Here is a 16,914-nt window from a genome sequence, read left to right on the forward strand (position 1 = left end):
AATATCACCTGTTTTTCCCCAAATACAGAGCAGAAACATTTATTGAACAACTCTGTCTTTTCTGCATTATTATTGATAAGCCTACCATTTCCATCTAGTAATGAACCAATACCATTATCAGGAATCTTCCTGCCCTCCAACATATTTTAAATACCTTTTTCTTATTGTCTTTAAATCTGCTTGTGTCCCTTTGCTTTCCTCATCAATTTTCTACAATTCCTAATTTCAGATTTATATTCAGCTCCCCCTGTCTTTTATTTGTTATAAAAAAGCCCCATATTCCATTCCCACACACAGCCCTGTGCCTGCCCAGGGGCCTGATTGGAGCCAGCACTCCCAATGAGGACAGGTCTCATAACACATTCCCCAGTCCATCTGTGCTGGAGCTGGATTAGAGTCAGCACCCCCATAGAAGGAAAAGACCCTATATTCCATTCTCAACCCTCCACCCTAGGCCAGCCAATCTCCCCCCACTACCCCTTTAAAATTGTAGTAATAGATTCATAGTCTTTAAGGATAGTAAAGACTATAAGGTCCATCCAGCCTGACCTCCTGCATCCAGCCTGATACCTTGTGATTGTCATTTTGTTCGGTGTTTGTACAGTGCCTAGTACAATGGGGTCTGGTCTCCTAAGTATTTCCACAATGCAGAGAACCAGCTGCTGGTGTGTTGAGACCACTGCTCACCTTGCTGACCAATACTGTCTCATTGTTACTTTGTGCTCCCGCATCTGTCTGTATCTATCTGTTGTCTCTTGTCTTATACTTAGATCGTCATCTCCTTGGGGCAGCAACTGTCTCTTTATTCTGTGTTTTTTCAGCACCTGGCACAGTGGGTGTGACGTTATTGATATAAACTGGGACCATATAGAACATGGTTTGTAACCAAGGTCCTGTAGTGTCACCAAATCTTATGTAAAGGCGGTCATATAAGGTATCTAAGACCAGGTTATGGGTTGCTGGTTATGATTGTGGTGTTTATATGTATGTATCATTTTGTAATTGAAGTTATGAATATTGGCCCTATACCGTCTGTATTTCAAATGTGTGCTGTGTTACTGGGAAACATCCCAGACAAGTTGGTGTTAGCTCTGCCTAGCCTGCTTGATGGCCCATTAAGGACCATCAGCTACACAATTGACCCATTGAGAGGAGGCAGATACGCCTTATAACTCAGCAGGGTGTGCAGGAACTTGCCCATGTGACTGCAGACTCCATTTTGCTGAAATTTTCCACAGTAAGAACAAAGAGGTGTTCTTACACCTGGGTCCCACCAGAACCAGATTGTCACAGTGGGGACCTGGTCTATGACTGGGCACCTCGGCGCTGTCAGCTTAACACAAATAATAAATACTAATACTGTGTGTGGAGATAAGTGATTACACTTGCAGAGCTCTGGCCCTCAAGTTACCAAGTTGGTCAGGAGATGATGTAGCAAGAGTTTGGGCAGGAATTCATTGTCTGCTCTGCTCACATAACTCACAGACTAATGCCATCTTGAGCAGAGCACTCGAATGATGGAAAACAGAGATGGGTAGGAAAGGCTATTCACATCTTGTGAAATTGTTTTGAGATGTTAAACCATTTCCCATCTGGATTCAGCATAAAGGGTTGAAATCTTGAAAACTTGCCTGAACCAAAAATAAAAAAAAATAATAATAATTTGGGTCAATTGAAATGTTTAGTTTTGTTTTGACAATTTCAAAATGTTTTGATTTTTTACAAATCTCTAGTTAGCTTTAATTTGTGATGAACCTTAAAGATGGAAATTTCCATTTACTAAATGTCCAAAACGGAGGTTTCCACAATTTTGAAGCTTTTTTACTTTTCTCAAAAAATGTTGTCACCCACCGACACCCCAAATCAAAATGTTCAGGTTGGATGAATCGCATATTCTGACAAGAGAATTTTGAGTTAAAAAATTCCCAACCAGCTGTAATGGAGGGTCCACATGGACCAAGATCAAAGCCACCTACCACCCTACTGGTAGAGAAAGACTCACTCCATAGACTCTATATCTGTTTCAAGGCATCCCACCTCTGGGGTTGCCATTTCATCAGCTGCTGTTACATGTACAAACTGTGTATTTGGTGTATAATTGGCTCCTTAGCTTTCAAAAATATTTGAAAATGCAACTCAGTAATAAAGGTGATTTCTGAGCCAGTATCAAACAAACAACTGATTTTCACCTCAGCTCTAAGTACTTCAGCAGTTCGTCTCCAAATGCTCACTCACACAAGTCGATAGATATGCTGGCACTGTCCGAGCGCCTCTCAGCACTGTATGCAGACTGATTTTCCACAAAGGACAGGCCTAGGAATCCTTCTGCCACTGCTTGGCCTTCTACTGTACATGGGACACTCATTCCTGATACAGCTTTGGTTTTGAGTACCTGGGGCTCTGGACTCTTTCGCAGTGGACATTCTGAGCTAGTATTCCCTGGCCCTTCACAAGTGTAGCAAATGTACGTGCCCTGGATATCCTTCAGTGGGAATCTTTGGGATCCTCAGGCATACTAAGGGAGATTTTACTTTTCATTCCCTCAGTCACTGTTTTCACCATCACCTCCTGTTTGTTGGCTAGTTTCATTTAAATTTTCCAGTGTTAACTGTGTTTGGGAAAAAGCCTTTCCCCAGTTAGATGCATTACCTAGGCCTCCACTTTGTGTAGGGGGTTGAGCTTCCCCATCTCTTCCCCAGGAACTTGCTCTAATTCAGACCATGTAATGGCAGCTTGCACGAGTTCATGGAAATTCTTACTGGACTCTTCTTTAGAACTCTTGTTCATTTCACAATGGAGGGAGTCATCCCCGGGCCCCAGCGCTAACTACGCTTCCAGGACCATATTCATGTCCCAAACTTGTTGTGGGTCCCAGCATTTCACCTGGCTCATTCTCTCCTGGAGCTCATATGAGTAGACCCAAATGATCCCACCTGGATTCTGTGGCAGCTCATAGAATTCTTTGAATCTGGTTCTGCTTTGTTTGCATACAACTGAAATGTCTTCTCTATGTCTGGCTTGTTAGCTGTTGCCATGAACTTCACTGTGGATCTGTCCTGGAATTTGAGATATTCTTCCACAAAATCCACATGGTCTTCTTCAGGTACTCTCAAAACCTATAGAGCTACCTTCACTGACTTAATCCATTCTTCTATCCAGATGTGCGCTAGTTTCATTGAGAAGCCATTGAACTCAGATATCTTCTGGTCCCCTAGAAGATGGCTCTGACCTCAGCTGGAGCAGGGACTGTCCCTTGATTTGTGTCTGTGCAGTGCCCATCACAACGGGGCCCTGATCTCAGTTGGAGAAGGGATTGCCTACTGCTGTGTGTCAGTGCAGTGCCCGAAACAATGGGGCCCTGATATCAGCTGGGGAAGGAAATGTAACTTGTTCGGTGTCTGTGCTGCGCTTGGCACAGGCCTGATCTCAGTTGCAGCCTCATTGCTACCACAACAGAAAGGAATAAGAATAATCTCTTTGGGCAGGAGAACAGGGATTGTTCCTGGAGGTCCACCAAAGATAGTCCTTGGTCGAATTGCAAAGCAGAGGGCAGGGGTGTTGTGTTGGTGACAGATGGTTTGTGTGGAATGGGAAAGGGAAGGCATGTTGTGGGGCAGATTAGGGCAGGCTTGTTCTGCAGAGTGGGAGAGGCCAAAGGGTTTGTGTGGGTGGAGAGGGCCGGGGCTGTGGAGAGAGAAGAAGGCTCCACATGGGCACAGAAGACGTTATGGTAGCCATGAGAGATAGAAATGGTTTTGTGCCAATTGCTCTCCCTGCTCAGACCCCCTGGGTGGTCATGTTTCTCCTCAGCACCCTCTGCAGCGCCCTGTGCACCTCCTTGTTCCTCAGCGTGTAGATGACGGGGTTGAGCATGGGGGCCACCATGGTGTAGAAGAGGGCTACTATCTTGCCCTGGTGCAGGGAGTAGCTGGATGGAGGCTGTAGATATGTGGAAATGCCCGTGCCATAAAAGAATAACACCACGGCCAGGTGGGAGGCACAGGTGTTGAAGGCCTTGAGCCTGCCTTTCACTGAGCGAATCTTCAGCACGGTGGCACCTATGTAGCCGTAGGACAACAGGATGAAGCCCAGTGGACCCAGCAGGAAAATCACTGAGCTGGCGAGGAGTTCGGCCTCATTGGCAGAGGTGTCGACACATGCCAGTTTGAGGAGTGCCGGCACCTCGCAGAAGAAGTGCTCAATTTCGTTCCTCCCACACCGTGACAACCTCATGGTGCGAATGGTCAGCAGCATGGAGTTGCCGAAGCAGCACAACCAGGCAGTGGCCGCCAGCTGCAGACAGAATCGGTGGCTCATGATGGCGGTGTAGCGCAGTGGCTGGCAGACGGCGGCATAACGGTCATAGGCCATGATGGCCAGCAGGAGGCACTCGGTTAAACCCAGAGAGAGGGAGACGTAAAGCTGGGCCACACAGCCAGCCCAAGAGATGGATTTGTGGGTGCTTCGGAAATTCAGCAGCATCTGGGGGCCAACGCTGGTGGTGTAACAGAGGTCCAGGAAAGAGAGGTTCCTGAGGAAGAAATACATGGGTGTGTGGAGATGAGGGTCGAGCCATGAGACCAAGATGATGGTGGTGTTTCAAGCAAGGTCATGGTGTAGGAGATTAAAATGAGCGCAAAGAGCAGCAGCTCCAACTGTGGCTGATCAGACACCCCTAGCAGGATGAATTCCCAAGGAGCTTTGGTTTCCATCTTCCCGTGACCCTTTGCCATACATCACCTGTAGGGGCCAGAAAGAATAAGGGTGAAAAATATCCCAAGCAAAAAGATGTGTAATCATAGGTGCTAGTGCTGGGATTGATAGTGGGTGGTAGCCTTGAGTCCTAGGAGACAGGTAAGTGTTAAGTGAATGGATTAGGGAAAGACTGGAATCTCTGATAACCTGGGAATGACCCACCTGCAGCACTGCATACGTTTATGCAAAGGTCAGGGAAATCTCTCATCTGTCTTTCTGCAGTGTTGTTGTAGTCGGGTCCGTCCCAGGGTATTGGAGAGATGAAGCGGATGAGGTAATATCTTTTATTGGACCTGTTACCAACGGTTTTCAGAACCCACAGCAGGGGATACTTAACTGTTTCACTCCAGGTGGTGTCAGGGAACACAGCAATTCTGCCTGATGAAATATTAATGCAAGTAAGAGGACACTATCTAAACCTGCAGTTTATTAGCGCTAAGCACACACAGACATAAGCAATAGATTTAGAGCATCCCAGATATTTACCTAAAAACTGGATCGGTATTGAGTAATTAGCAGCAGGTTGTGAATGGACAGTTGCTCACCTACCGGGGAGAAAAGATGTCAAGAAAACATCTCTCTAAATGGCTTCAGAGGACTGCTCCAGAATCCACTCAATTCACTGATCTTTTATAACTAACTTCTACAAAACACAAAGGTCACAATAACCTTTACAAAATCATCACATTTCCTAACTTTCAATAAATTTCTATCAGAGGTGCCCAGACTCCAGGTCTTCCATCCACCAAGGTTTTCAATCTCCCTTGTTGACCTTTCTTTCCCCTCCTCCCATTCTGATTAGCAGAAACTCCCAGCTAGTCTTCACCTTACCTTTAAAAGCTGTTTTCCAATTACTCCTAACTGTCTGGTGTTCCATTTTATTAATTCACAATGTCTCAATACACAGAATATGGTTGCAATTAACTTGATTGCATTCTGGTGTACACACATCCATCAAATCTAGGGTAACAGAGAAGCTTCCATTGGTGAGAGAGAGAAGTTTTTGAGGTCACACAGAGCATTTCTGCAGGTCTGGGAAATGTACTCAGAGTGTCACAGCTAAATGCAAAGTGAAGCAGATTTTTCAGTATAAGTACTTAAAACATATTTCAATGGACCATTCATGGTGAAGTGGTCTATAACATGCTTCCAGTCATTGAGGGGAAAGGACAGGGGAAAATAAGCAGATGGGGGTGGGGTTAGTTGGATATAGATTTTTTCTCAGTGTCAAGCAAAGTTATGAATTTAAGCTCCCAGTCTGGTCTTTTGAAGGTTTTGTGCAGGATGACAATTCATAGGTCATAAATACAGCGATCATTTTTTGTCAAGTTTTCACCCACCAGTTATAGGGTATTTTTGTCTTCTATCATTTTCTTGTGTGAGTTCATTCAAGAGTATAGTGATTGTCTGGTTTCACCCAAAAATTTGTTGTTGGGGCACTTAGTGCACTGGAGGAGATACACCACATGTTGTGATTGGTGTGTTTTAGAGTAATGGATCTTGAAAGCCGTGTTGTGAATGGTGTTGATCATCATAGAAATGGAAATATGGCTGCGGGTTTTGTGTCTGTTGTTCTGGAAAGGTCTGGTACCACTTTGAGTTGGTGTGTCCTGCTCTGTGGGGGGCTTGCTTATGATGCTGAGCATGGTGAGCTTGGGGGTTGTTTGAACGCCAGAAGAAGGGGCTCAGGATGTGGATCCCATCAAGTCTGTGTTGTAAATTCATAATGTTGCTAGACACTAAAATCACGAATTGAACAGGGAGGCTGGATATATGGCTTATTATAACAATCTGTGACCCACTGAGCCTCCTATTCCAGGTTCTCTCCCCCTGCCCATTCCCCTCTATGACGGGGGACAAGTTCACTGGCAACTTTACCTTGAACGATCCCTTGAAAATGTGTTAACTATTTAGGCTTCTTTTCCTCTTTCTACTTAGCTGTGACACTCGGAGTACCTTTCTGTGTAAGCTCAAAACCTTGTCTCTCTCACCAACAGAAGTTGCTCCAATGAAAGAAATCAGCTCACCCACCCTGTCTGTCTGCATTTCTAAGACAGTGGTCAATATGATACCAAACACTGTATGTAGCTAGAATTCATCACATCCTCATTCAATCTCTTCTCCCCCCAGGTTGTATATTTTCAACTTTCCCCCCATCCTCACTTTCATCTTCATTCCTGATCTCCCACCTTTCTCCTCCCCTCCTCTAACTCTATCAGTGTCACCCAAAAAGGCTAAGAATGTTACAAATACTTTGGACTCCCTGACAGGAACATGGGCACCTACTGAGGCTTTTATACCTCTGAATAAGTACATCCATGCATGTGAGACTTGGAAGGAAGAATGTGGGGGGAGAGAAATCTGAATGAGAAAGAAGACAGGGAGGAAGATACAGTTGGTGATGGTTGTCAGAGAGCAAGGCTGTTTGGCCATTCTTTCAAAAATGGCCTGTGTCCAGAAAGATGAAGACAAGGAGTGGAGATATGTTGAAAGGAAACAGACTCCTCAGTAGCACATTTGACAGGAGTTAGTTAAACTTGCTGGGTCGTTGGCTATGGTTTTCAAAAAGCTGGGATGAGCTGGGGAGCGGCTGTGGTATTGATGGAAAAACTATAAAAAAGTGACTCTGGCAATTGCATTCTGCCCAATTTACTGGCAGTCCCACATAGTGTAGTGATAGCCATGGGGTGATGGGCGTAAAAATGGAATGATGACATGGGGATTCGTTCTCCTTTGAGCAGGGGGTTGGACTAGATGACCTTCTGAGGTCCCTTCCAACATTAATCTTCTATGATTCTCTGGGAAGAGTCTGGAAGACACAAACGTAAGTGAGTGAGAGGGGAGGGGAGGATCTTATCCCCAAGAATGGTCCAGACGATAAGTCCTGTCTGAGGACTCTGGAGAGCTGGCTTCAGTACCCAGCACTGACACAGAGTCACTGGGTGATTTGGGGATAGTGACTTTGACTCTCTGAGTCTTGGGTCCCATCTCTAAAATGAGAACAATAATCTTCCTTTTCTCCCTCCATTTATCTGTCTTGCCTTCTTAGATTGGAGTATCGATTGTGTGTCCTTCATTTACTGTGAGTCTGTGCAGCACCCTAAAGAACAGGGCCCTGATCTCTAGGGTGACCAGAAAGCACGTGTGAAAACTCGGGACATGGGGTGGGGAGTAATAGAAGCCTATATAAGAAAAAGACCCAAAAATCGGGACCGTTCTTGTAAAATCAGGACATCTGGTCACCCTGCTGATCTTAGCTGGGTCAGGGACTGTCTCTCGATGTGTGTCTGTGCAGTCCCTGGAACGATGGGGACCCACCTCTGTGGGAGCGTCTAGGTTCAACTGTAATATAACTTGCTCTACTGAACAAGTGGAGCAGTGGATCCACTGAGGATCTGCTCCAGAGTGAGACTGAGGGAGAAAGAAAACTTTAGGAGGAAAGTAAGGTGGGGAAGAGGGTTGGTTTCAAAGAGAATTGCTCCTGATACTCCAGTGAGATCCACCACTGCAGATCCTTGCACCTGCTGGACTCACACCAAGGCTCTGTCCAGCCAATTCAGATTGGGGCCACAGCATCTGTGCTATTGATAAGCCTATGCTGGTAACAAATTATCTCCTGATTTTGGAGATGTGGCAGGAAACATCCATCCATTCTAATCATCATAATCCCCTGGTCAGTCTGTCTGCCTGTCTGTCTCCATTCATTGTGCTGTTCCCTTTCCAACTCCCTCACTCTGCCTATTTCAAACCCCCTCCTCATCGGACTCACCTCCATTCACCTCCGGATCTGCTCTCCCCAGACCGCTCCTGCCGGAACAGCTCCGGGCTGTTCAGATGCTCTGATACCAGGGCAGAGTCTTAGCTGCAATCCCTGCTCCCCTTCACTGAAACCCGCTCTGTGCTTGCAGAGCCCGGATATGAGGCACCCAAGGCTGAGGGGCTGAATGTCTATGGGGTTTGGGAGCAGGGGGGTAAGGAAATCAACTAACTCTGTCCACCTGCTGTGTGGGCAGCACACCCACCTCTGGCTCTGGAAACCCAAGCCGGGTGGGGATGCCCAAAGCCTGTCTCAGTGGGAAGAGGCTCCTGAGAACCCAGCGACTGCAGTGCTGGGAACATTAGAAAAGGCAGAGATGAGAGAGAGAGTTACTGAGTGTGTGTGGGCTGACGGAGGCTTGGAATGGGTGGATGGAAATAGAGAGGGGGAGTCAGATGGAGAGAAGGATGGATGTGGAGAAAGAGAGGAAGTCAGAGATGAATTGGTAGAAGGACAGAGAAAGGCAGAGGACAATAAAGAAAGAGAGAGATGGACAGAAGAGGAGAGAGCTGGATAGATGCAGAAATGTACAGTGGATGGCTAAAAGGACGGGTGGCTAGCCAGACCCCTCTGCAGCCGTCCTTGTGTCTCCAAGCTTACGGGGATGGTATCTCTATGTGTCTCGGTGGGCTGAGGTCCAAAGCATGGCCAGGAAGGGCCCCGCATCCCTGAGACTGCAGATGTCTCCTCCCACACATCTCAGGAACTCCGTCCCAGACTTCTAAGGGCCGTGTGCGGGGAGGGAGACAAACCTTTATGGTTGTCAGAGCTGGAGAGTATGGGGAGAGTTTCCTCCCTGCATCGTCCCCAAGGGGCTGGCACTCAGCTGGTGATGTTTGCAGAGCCCCAGGGACCAGGGTTGACAATTTTGAGGGGAAAGTTAGGTCAGGCCATGGGGCTAGTAAATAACAGCTGAACCCTGCTTTATACCCAGAACCTTCAAAAAAAATTGCATCAGTGTCCAACATCATAGATCAATCTTTTCAGCCTTCAGATTCCTGCATTTACACCTGATGAATAAGCTTGTTCTACACACTACAGAAACTTGACAATGAGTTTTTGCAGAAGGGCATGGGATACTGGAATAACTGGACAGTTACCTGGTACAGAAGGGTATGTAGTATCAGTCTGGCTGGCCAAGGATCTGGTGCCAAGATATTCAGCCCCTGTCTGTGACAGAGGAAAGTCTGGGACGGGTGCCAACTGTCACTGTCAGAGTAAGTGCCCTCATTAGGCTTCAGAATGCGACGTGCTGGGCATCATTAGAGTCTTGGATCCTGGCTCCAGCTGGGGGACTTATTAAAAACATGCTATTTGTGACATGGCCTCTGATGAGTCCCCTTGTGGGGCCATTAAAAAGTTTTCTTCTTCAGATTAAGAAGGGAATCGAAGGGAATCCAAAGGGAGTCAAACTCGAGCGAGCCCCATGAGCAGCAGGAGAGCTTTTGTGTTAATTTCTAGTTGAATAAGGGGGCCCAGAGATCACAGGTATTAGCATGATCCTGTCACTTATACAACATTAAGCAGTCAAACCTGGTTCAGGGTTTTGAGGACAGAGACCTCAGCTGGCTCAATCCCACGGTCAAAACACTAGAAAATTTATGCCAAAGTCTGGAAATGTATTGAATCAGATGCACCAGAGGAAAAAGAATTTCAACACAAGACATACATCAGTTTGAATCTGCCATTGGCTTGTTCTGAGAACCGAACGTAACCCAAACTTTTCAAAAGCCCCTTTCAGAGAGGATAACAATTAGACTCTCTTCTTTTGTCAGACAATCCCTCATAGTGGGAAAGAAAGGGTTTTAGTTTAGTTGATGGCTGTGACTGGTGGTTTCTTGTCTTTAACAAAAGACTGACACAGGAGTTAGGATGGTAGTACAGCTTTTCTAGATCTCTGGGTAAGAGGTAGCTGGTCAGTCTTAGCATCCAGGACAACTATGCTGCTCTAACTCATTAGACCCGCACTACCCTCCCACAGCTGGGAGAAAAGCCAAGAATCCTGACTCCCAGACCTTCCCCACTCCCCTAACACAGCTGGGGAGAGAACCAAGGAGTCCTGACTCCCAGTCCTGTCTACTATCTGTCTCTGCAGGGCGGATAAAGGATCTAGCAGCAGGATAGATTGCTTGTAGATGAACTGGTCTTGTGTATTTAGTGCTATAGGAAAGGGGTTCTATCACTGGCTCCACACAAGTGCATGCAGCTGGGTCTGCATTTCCTGACTGATCCGCACAGCATCCACTGACAGCATCCACCCCCTGGTTTGTGGGAAAATCACTGGACAAGTGTGTGACTTATTCCCTGGTGGGTTCTCTGCTTGGGGAGGCAGCTCCTCCTTATCCAAGCATCCAACCATTACTCTGAATCCTCAGGGGAGATTGGAGATAAGACCCCACCCCTTTGTCTAGACTTTGAGTTCTTTTCTAGGAAGTGCTAGGTCCCTCTACCCAGGGGCGGTTCTAGACATTTCGCCGCCCCAAGCAGGGCGGCATGCCGCAGGGGGCGCTCTGCTTGTTGCCAGTCCCGAGGCTCTGGTGGACCTCCCACAGGCGTGCCTGCGGAGGGTCCGCTGGTCCCGCGGCTCCACCGAAGCCGCATGGGACCAGCAGACCCTCTGCAGGCACACCTGTGGGAGGTCCACCGGAGCCACCTGCCTCCCTTCCGGCGACCGGCAAGTGCCCCCTGTGGCATGCCACCCTAAGCATGCGCTTGGCGTTCTGGGGTATGGAGCCACCCCTGCCTCTACCACTCCTCTGAGCTGAATGGCCTGTACACAAAGACCTCCATGGCCAGCCTACAGATCTCCTGCACCTGGTGGAAGATGAGTTGATTCCTCCAGGGCCAGGAGACCTTGCTGGAATCCCTTCACACCAGGAGTGCCACAAGGTCCAGAGCCCTGGATCAGTGGGGGATGTTGGGCACCCAGGGCTTGAGCTGGGGGAGGAAGCCAGGCCAGTGTAGCGGTACCACTTGGCCACCTGGCACAGTGGATCCCTGACCAAGTCATTATAGCAGGTCAGGAGGTAGTGTCACACAGGGCAGGAGGTGGGCAGTGCACTGTGGCCACGTACATTCTATCCTGGCTGTGGTTGACTTTGAACATGACCAGATAGGCGTTGGGTAAGAGGTTAGATACGAGAGGCGTAGGTTGCTTGGGGTCCTGGACCAGATGGATGATGTGGATGCAAAGAGCTGGTAGAGCACCTCCAGCTGGAAGAACCTGATGACTTTCAGTGCCATGTGGCTGTAGATGACAAAGGCCTCCACCACATTCCCAAGGGGGCTGGTGCCACAGCGAGCCTGGCACTCTCTGGACCTCATGATGTCCCTGCTCTGGAAGGCTTTCTTATCAAAGAGTCCAACCTCCATGCCGAATCCTCAGTGGAGATCGGAGAAAATCCCCCACCCCTTTGTGGGAGCCTCAATCTCTTCTTTACGAAGCACTTGTTCCCTCTGCTCTTCCTCTGAGCTGACTGGCCTATACACAAAGACCTCCATGGCCGTCATGCAAATCTGCACTTGGTGGAAGGGAGGCTGGTGCATCTAGGCCTGGGAGCAGGCCTACCACCCCGCAAGCCTTACAATGTCAGCGTGCTGGAAGACCTATGACACCCAGTGGGGCTGCAGCATGAAGTACTGTAGCGCGGCCACCTCCCACCGGAAGAGGGAATGGAGCAGGTCCCAGGCGGGCCCCTGCAGCAGCTCCGGGCTGCCTCCAGGCAGGAGGTGGCAGATATGCTTGGCCAGCTCCATCAGGTGGAAGATGTCGGGATGCTGGCAGAAGAGCTGGCTAGAGAAGGTGCAGGCATTGCCAGTCCTCGTCGGCGTCTGAGGATCAGGAAGAGTCAGGCGAACTTTCCACTTGGGGATGTGGCCGAATAGGCAGAGCATCCTTCTCCTCCACCAGCTCTCTCCAAACTGTGCTGCAGAGCTGGCCTTTTATACTTCCGGCCATGCCCCGATGCTTCCAGTGAGGTGGGCAGGGAAATCTTGGATCCACCATCCAAGTGAAGCGTAATGGTGCCTCCCTCTCCCGCTTGGTGCGAGGTAACTCAGCCTCACTACGGGTCATAAAACCAGAGTCTCTGTTAAGTCCAGGGACTTTTGAGTGTCCAGAATGTCACAGCCCCAAGGACCCCCTCATTGAGGGGTTCCACGGGGAGGCAGATCGGACTTGTATGTTGCTAGTGCTGGTGCAGGCATTGCAAAGCATGTCAGGAAGGGTTAAAGGTGTGAGTGTGGAGTGAAAGATTCTTTTACACGTTACGAGAAGCCAAAGAGGGAGGGAGAGAGCAGAGAATGGGTTAACTCAACACTTCATCTACTTTAGTCTGAAGATAAGACACTGACTCCAGCCCAAGCCACAGCACATATCTGATTCTTGGTTGCTGGCCAAGAAAGATGGGGACCTACTGCACCCCGACCAGCCGTGAGAAAGGAGGATGCATCTGAACAGAACCGCAGGGGCTGCAAAAATGAGCGAGACAGTGAAGGCCAGTGGTGGGGGAGAGGGGACAACCATTTTCACTTCCCCGAGGCTGGTGTATTTTGGGAAAGCCACGGAAGGCTGGTTTGGACTGGTACAAAGAGCACCAGGAACAGAGGTCCCTGAACAAAATGCCCCCAAAAGAACCCAGCACTTAAAAACCCTCATGAGAGCTGAAGCAAGCTGGAGATCAACAGCGCACCCTGGATGACCCGTGCACAGGAGAAGAACTCCCATACACCCTTCCCCCTCTCCTTCTTTCATTACACCAAGGTTTGGCCAGCCTTGGGTAGCGTGGGTGTGAGTATGAAAGTGGGTTAGGGCCAGGGCACTAATGCTTTCTTTCTTCCTCTGAGTGACATGGGAGCATTCCCAGCACTCGCCACTGTTATTTTATTATTTTCTTAATAAAGCTTTAAAGTGTAGTCACTTGGTGTGCTCCTCCATCTCCTCCCCTAATATCCTGCGGCCTCAGCCTGATCACATGACAAGGTGCGGCTCTAGACATTTCGCCGCCCCAAGCACGGCATCGTGCCGCAGGGGGCGCTCTGCCGGTCACCAGTCCCGTGGCTCCGGTGGACCTCCCGCAGGGTCCACCAGAGCCGCGGGACCAGCGGACCCTCCGGAGGCATGCCCCCGAAGGCACCCTGCCTGCCACCCTCCCCGCAGCCGGCAGAGCGCTCCCCGCAGCATGCTGCCCCAAGCACGTGCTTGGCGTGCTGGAGCCTGGAGCCACCTCTGCACATGACACCCCGGGCAGATTGGTAACATAAATATATCACATAACAACTTATGAATTTAAGTTCTCAGGCTCATCTTTTGAAGGTGTTGTGCAGTTTTCTTTTGAAGCCTCCAACGTAAGTTGGTCCAATAGAAGAGATTACCTCACCTACTTTGCCTTGCTCATATCCTGGGACCAACCTGACTACAAGAAGACTTCAAACAAGTTGTCATGGAAAAATGCAGCTGTGGCAGCTGGTGGCAGGTCTACGATATGTATGCCAGGGGACAGGCAATGAGACAACCTACCTATAACACAAATTTCTTCCTCAGTGCGGACACTTAGAGACTGACTTGTACCCTGAATCATGGGAACATATATTCTTTAAACATTTGAATTCTTGATAGTGTATATGATAAGGTTATTTCAACATGCAATGCCCTTTCCAGAAACTTGAAAGAAAAATGCTTTTAACTCAAATTGTAACCTGAACTCTGACCCTTAAAATAATTTACAAATTAATTTACAATTTTTTGAATAACTCTTATGAACTGTCATGCATCTTCTTAGTGATTTTTGTAGCAGTCATAGAAACATTGTATGGCATTAAGTTAACTTCTTATTTACCAAGGAGCTCTAGACCAACTTTGATGAGGAACCGAAGTCTAGAATAAATGGCTAATCTTTCCCTGGTAATGTCATGGAGTATGAGTAACAAAGATTAATTTTGGGTCATGTTAAAAAGTATTTCCATGTATCTGTGTTACCTTTGTTGCCTTTCAGTTTATTGGAGTTGTCAATTAATTATCAAACATCAAATTATCACTGGCAATTCTGAAGTGGTTATTTTTTTGCAGGAGGATGTATGTCAGGATCCTCATGACCGAACCCCAAATTTGCCCTTCTAACTGTACTCTGCCCCTGATGTGGGACGGCAAATAACAGGGTAATTATACCAATTTGTGTCCATTTTAGATCACTTTGAAAAACTGGCTGATAAACAGAAATCTATTGACCTGTCCGTGTATAATGTATGTCTGAAAAGAGTTAATTACATGGAAAGATTGAAAGAATTTAATGGGTGTAGGTTGTCTAAATGTAGGTTGTGCATTAAGGAAGATGTGGACAAACTGGAGAGAGTACAAAGGACAGCAACAAAAACGATGAAAGGTTTAGAAAACATGACCTATGAGGAAAGGCTGAAAGAACTGGGCATGTTTAGTGTAGAGGACAAAAGGCTGAAGGGGGACCAGGAAACAGTGTTCAAATATGTGAAAAGTTGTTATAAAGAGGATGGTGATCAATGGTTCTCTATGTCCATCCAGGGTGGGACAAGAAGTAATGGCCTTAGCCTGTACTAACAGAGATTCAGCTTAGCTATTAAGAAAACTTTCTAAGGGCAAGTCTACACTTAAAAGGCTGCAATGGCTCAGCTATTGGAGAGAGCTTTGAAAACCAATAACTCACTTGTCAATACTGTCACCAAAAAATGTGTGTAGTGTGGCAAAGCTCTGACCTTGCTCCCGTGGGTCCTGCGCTTCCAAGCAGTTTATGCTAGCCTCAGTGGCTCACTGTGACCCTCCACGTAGCCCTTCTCTCTCTAGGGCCAGGGTTACAGTCTACTGAGCTCTTTTCATCATAGGTCTGCAAGGAGGTTGGTGAGAGAACTCCCACAGTCTCTGTTGTCCCTGGGGCTTATTTCAGAACAGTTTAGCCTCTTGTCCTGACAGGAGCCTGACTTTCCCTCCCAGGAGATGTTCCTGTAGTGGTGGGTTGGGAGGAACCCAGGCCCACCCTCTACTCCGGGTTCTGGCCCAAGGACCCTAATGGTATCAGCAGTTGGCAGCCAACCTTTCACTGCCAGAGTTGCTACATTTCCCTGGGCCACTTCCCCACAGCTCTCCTGCTTCTCCCTTCTTCACCCTTTCCTTAGGGCTCCGATAACGATGGTTTGGGGGTGTCTTCATTAATCAGCCCTTCAGCCGCACTTCCTCTCCTCTGGCTCCCTGGCTCTCTTCCTGCCTGACTGGAGTGATCCCTTTTTATAGAATCAGCAGGGCCTGTGTGTTAGTGGTCACATTAACTTAATGGTCTCACCTGACTCTTTGCAGGTTAATTAGAGTCAGGTGTTCTCATTAGCCTGGAACAGCCCCTGCGCTGGTCACTCAGGGAACAGAAAACTGTTAATCCAGTGGTCAGTATATCCGCCTTTTGCAATTCTTAGTTAATTGCTGATAAAGTTAATTATTGCTCCTAATAAATACAAGAAAGTGTTGTTAGTGGGGTCTAAGAATTGTTATTAGCCCCAAAACCAAATGGGGGAGCTGAAGGGTATGCTTGCGTTCATTTTGGAAAAAATGTTGTTTGCAGGGTACTTATGCATAAGGAAGCATGTGTTAGCCAAAAGGGCTCGTTTTCCCCCCGGAGCTTACCTAATTACACCAAGGAGGCACGGAAGACCAGGAAGATGAGTACCATTAGCTTTATTGATCGATCAGCTGAGCGGGTGTTCTCGTCCCGGCTAGTGCCCGAGAGAGACACACCTTTCATGGCCAAGCGGCCTACCTTTATAGCCGGTAACAAACAACTTAGCCTACGTTTGTCTACGTCATTTGGTTGACCTATAGACCCTGTACATGTATCTATTAGGGGATAATTGGATATGCAGGATACATATATCATTTTGTGGGGGCTACAAGATACATACAGCTGTTGAGGATACATTTGTCATTCTGAAGGGGAAACAAGATACACCCATCGACCCTTTGTGCTATATACTTTGGAAACATTCATGGGAACACAGCTGCATATACTGGGGAGCCAACATATACTTGGGGAGCCAAATAAAACTGATAAGCAAAATAGCTGACATAGGTAAATACACGGCCTTCAGTCTAATGAGTTCTGTAAGCTTTCCAACACGGTTTGGGCAAGCATAGCATAACTTTGGTTCACTCAGGCCTAATACAAAAAGGCTTCATTAGCACTATGATTTTCCAACAACTCCCCCCTTTGAGAATACTCACCAAACCTTTTGGCTGAGTTTTCTCACACTTTGAGGCCAACAAAAAAAGCAATTAAGCTCTAGGGAGCTGGGGTTAATAACGAGGGGGTATTAAGTCCCACATGCAT

General features: G+C 47.6%; 1 pseudogene; it reads right to left on the reverse strand.

Annotated features, from left to right (window-relative positions):
* Window positions 1-683: 683 nt before the first annotated feature.
* On the reverse strand, window positions 684-4,712 carry LOC120383096 (annotated as a pseudogene).
* Window positions 4,713-16,914: the final 12,202 nt, after the last annotated feature.

This window comes from Mauremys reevesii, linkage group 15 (assembly GCF_016161935.1).
Source record: "Mauremys reevesii isolate NIE-2019 linkage group 15, ASM1616193v1, whole genome shotgun sequence".
Classification (NCBI taxonomy): Eukaryota; Metazoa; Chordata; order Testudines; family Geoemydidae; genus Mauremys; species Mauremys reevesii.